The sequence below is a fragment of the Hesperophylax consimilis genome, chromosome 8, assembly GCF_061612785.1.
Source record: "Hesperophylax consimilis isolate HC1 chromosome 8, BYU_Hcon_1.0, whole genome shotgun sequence".
NCBI classification, from domain to species: domain Eukaryota; kingdom Metazoa; phylum Arthropoda; class Insecta; order Trichoptera; family Limnephilidae; genus Hesperophylax; species Hesperophylax consimilis.
Genome location: NC_142843.1, coordinates 23001105 through 23005667, shown reverse-complemented (window position 1 = coordinate 23005667; position 4563 = coordinate 23001105). Strand labels below are relative to the sequence as shown.

General features: G+C 32.9%; 2 non-coding genes across 2 annotated transcripts; both read right to left on the bottom strand.

Annotated features, from left to right (window-relative positions):
- Positions 1-806: 806 nt before the first annotated feature.
- LOC149421741 (5S ribosomal RNA) lies at positions 807-925 on the bottom strand. Its single transcript, XR_016302555.1, has one exon. It is a non-coding gene; the product is annotated as a 5S ribosomal RNA (ribosomal RNA).
- A 323-nt stretch (positions 926-1248) lies between these two features.
- On the bottom strand, positions 1249-1367 carry LOC149421740 (5S ribosomal RNA). The gene has a single exon (XR_016302554.1). It is a non-coding gene; the product is annotated as a 5S ribosomal RNA (ribosomal RNA).
- Positions 1368-4563: the final 3196 nt, after the last annotated feature.

The following is a 4563-nucleotide window of genomic DNA, read 5'->3' as shown; positions in this document are numbered from 1 at the left end:
CACCAATATTTCAATCACTCTCCTAATAAAGCAGCTGCTTGTGTTTAGGAGAGGACAACAAAATATTTTTACATTTGTTTAAATTAAACTAAAAATATTTGTAATTTAACAAAAAATAACAATAAAAGTAATAAAAATATTGGTTAGTTAATAGATGATTCAAAGAATTGAAAAGGCAAAAACATATTTCTAAACAATAAGTGAAGTTATGAGGTGGTACAAGAGTATTTTAATTTAATTTTTTTTTTATATTTTTCGTAGTTTTTTTCCGACCGTATATCAAGGGGTAATTTATTAAATAATTTTACACCCTTGAATATATAGTGATGCTGTGCTGTTGTGGTTCGTTGGGGTTTATATGTATTTTTCAAAAGACGCAACTTGCACAGGTAACCATGTTATTGAAGTGAAACTTCTTTACGCGCGTCATGCAATTTCGTGGACCGGAGTAAAACCAACTCATGACCGAAACGAAAATGCGGGACCGATTAAAGTTCATTTGATCTAGTCAAAGTTTTGAAGTAAAATATAAATGCTTCTTAGCTCATCTCGACAACTGGCGTTGGTGGTGTAATGGTCAGCATAGTTGCTTTCCAAGCAGTTGATTCGAGTTCGATTCTCGGCTATGGCAAAATATTTTTTTGTTTTTAACGCCTTTTTTTTTTTCAATGGTTGACGATAATATCAATCCACTAAGTAATATTTTAGGCCTGTAGAATAATTGAAAAGTTAAAGAATGATATAAAATTTTTTATGATGTTAACGATAAAAAAATAAAAAAAAACATAAAATTACCATAAAAAATGGGCCAACGGCACGCGGTGTTCCCAAGCGGTCACCCATCCAAGTACTGACCGCGCCCAATGTTGCTTAACTTCGGTGATCGGACGAGAACCGGTGTGTTCAACATGGTATGGTCGTTGGCAAACGCTAAACAATATTAATTTCTATTCTACCTGCAAATAAATATATGAAAATTAGTATAAAAAAGCCCTAATAATACTGAAAACATTAGCAAGGTGTGTGCGACGTTGATAAAAATAATCATTACATACGCGCTTGAAAAAGATCGTAATTACATCCATAACTTTGTAGGAATTTTTTTTTTCAATGGTTGACCATAATATCAATCCACTAAGTAATATTTTAGGCCTGTAGCATACTTGAAAAGTTAAAGAATTTTATGATATTATTAATTATAGTAACGATAAAAAAATAAAAAAAAACATGAAATTACCATAAAAAATGGGCCAACGGCACGCGGTGTTCCCAAGCGGTCACCCATCCAAGTACTGACCGCGCCCAATGTTGCTTAACTTCGGTGATCGGACGAGAACCGGTGTGTTCAACATGGTATGGTCGTTGGCAAACGCTAAAAAATATTAATTTCTACTCTACCTGCCAATAAATATATGAAAATTAGTATAAAAAAGCCCTAATAATACTGAAAACATTAGCAAGGTGTATGCGACGTTGATAAAAATAATCATTACATACGCGCTTGAAAAAGATCGTAATTATATCCATAAATTTGGAGGAATTTTTTGAAGTGAAACTTCTTTACGCGCGTCATGCAATTTCGAGGACCGGAGTAAAACCGACTCATGACCGTGACGAAAAAAAGGGATCATTTCGCTATAGGAGCCTAGCTAATATTATATACCTAGTTTAACTCACTCTCCTAACTCATCTTCGCTGTCTACAGGCAGAGCGCACGACTGTGGTCGTGAAGAACCGAGGTTCGATCCCCGCTTTAACTAATTTTTTTTTTCTTTTTTTATAACTTTTAATTTTTTTTATCACATGCTACTTATAAATATGTCAATAGACAGAAAAAAAGAGAGAATGAAATGAAAAGAGAGAGAGAGAAGAATACTAGAAGTTTCACTTCTGTCTTGCGTAGGCTTGACACACCCATTTTTTTCCAAAAACTGGACTAATTGATTCACATCAGGGTCATATAAAAAATAATCATTGATCAGAATAAATACTTTTTAATTGTGTTACAAATAAAGAGTTTTTAAATTAGAAAAATCTTAAGTAAAGTACTACAAAAGCTCTTTAGAAATTCATTTGCAAGAGGTGAAATACATTTTTAAAATTACTAAATATTCTTGGAAAAAAGCTTTCACGAACAATTATGTGATTTTACGGAAAAAATCAGCCGTTTTGACAGCGCTTCGAGGAAACTGATGATTAATTTTATTAATAATACTAAACGATTTTCATTTAATAAGTACCCACCATTATTTAATATCGAGCGATGATAATTTTCTTCGGAACAAAAACTTTAACTCCCTATAAAATGTACAATTTGTTGTTCCATTTTTTTTGGTTCTACCTTCAAAGTAACATTGTAAAGTTTTCTTTACTTGGCATCCATTAAATATTCGCTAAGAAAATATAAAATGTTGTGTTGAAAACCTTCCTAATCAAACAACTTCAAAATTAATTTAAGAAATGGCATTGTTATTAATATTAAAACACATTTTGTAATTCAGTCCATCTAGAGACTGGTGACAAGACTTTAAGCAGATTAAGACTGTGTCAACTCTTTACTAGATGATGATTGATGAAAAGGTGAATACAAAACGATACGACAAATAAACAACGTTAGAGCCACCGGCGTAAAGTTCCCATCCGATGACGATGGCGAAAAACCGACTCTATTCGTGCGAATAATCCACCACGAACCACTTTTCTGTGATTTTACGTAGAAAACTTATTACGAATTTCCACTTGAATTTTCTTTTGCTTTCCCGATTGCCATTCAAATTTACCGAGGGCGCCGTGTACGCCAAAACTAATTTGTTATATCGTCGCAGGGAAAATGCCTAGAAATTTACATACTATTTATCTTAGGTTTGATGGTTGTAACCTCTTCTCGCGCCCGTGTATCCGATAGGAAATGTGAGGAACATTTTTTATAATATTGAATTTTTGATAAAAAGGGCGCTTTGATAAATAATCCTCAATACAGATTTAAAGTTTATCGTGCCAACCAAAATCTATAAAATCTCGCCATTTTATAAAATATATTTTTGATGAAAAAAGAACAAAATTTCCAACATCAGCAAATAAAGACGGAGAAAAATTCTAAATGTACGAAGACAAGAAAAAATAAAGGAAAACCGGTTTAAAGTGTCTCAAATAAGGAAAAAAAACAATAAAAAGTCGTGCGCAGAAACAATTTCCACACAAGTGCCTCCCTACGCATTAGCGACAGTTAAGTGCTCGCTTAATAGAATGGTTATGTTATGGCGTTGTTCATTTTACATTTAAATTTAAAGTATACGACGGTAATTCGTTGGCATTCGGTCGGGTTAAGGGTTCTTACAAACGTAAAATTCGGACATTACATACCATACTGATCCGGTCATTGGAACAGAATACACTATATGGAGTTACATGGGCATTTACATTACAGAGATTACATACACATTTTGTAAAAACTTATAAAACATATTTTTACTCGATATTTTCATAGATTAGTAGTTCCACAAACAAAATTTAATCATTGGAATTCGAGAAGATTGCATTGAAAGTAGGTTTATTTAAATAAATTCATACAGTCACCGTTTGGAGTAAGTTAAAATACTTAAATTGTTTTACGTACGATATCGTACATAAATTATATCATTAAAAACTAATTTTATGAGAAATTATCTACTACATCTTTTTCTTTATTCAAGCGCATCTCTCCTCAATATTGAAAATTCAAATAAACTCTCAATCAATTATGTTCTGTTCAGTGAAAATACTGTGGACGATATTACATAATAAATTCATGTACATTTAATTTTGTTGGATTATATTATTTTGAATAATAACATTTGAAGGTCATACCCATCAAGTACATTTGTTTGCCACGCAGGACGATCTCGTGTATTCTATTACAAAGGCACCCACGCATAAATAATATACGCAAGGAAGGTCCTTCCATTAGGGTGCCATAGAAGTAATTGCACCGTGTTATAATATTTTTAATTCGAAGAGGGTAACGTTTTGACTAGCTTTTGAAACGCCGAGATTTCGACCCTTTTTAATACAAACAATATTCAAATGGGACTGAACCCTGCAAACGCACACACATGAAAGAAAACAATGGAGACCAACATTGCCCCGCTTTAGATAGCTACTGTACGTTCCTTATTCCTTATAATGTCGGAATTAAATTTAGCCTTACGACAGAAGTAGAATGGGGTGAACTTTCTAAGCTAGGTATATGCGTGATGTTAATACCAATGCCTCCGATAGAATCTCTTTCGATAAGATCTCCCGTGGAAGTTACAAGTTAGAGGCTAATAAATAGTCGAAATAGTAGATGTTTCAAGGCTAGAAAGAACACGGTTCTGGGGGAGGAACACAATAAGGGTTCATAAGTAGGACACGAAGTCTCCATAAAATATAAAAGCATTTATCAACATTACACCCTGTTACGGTTATAAGTTACTGAAAATTGTTCGAGAACTGAAATAAGTAGCTGAGAAAGATTTCCGTTTTGTTTTTAAATTGGTAGTTTTATGAACGGGGAAGATAATTACTTTGAACTTTAGAGGAATA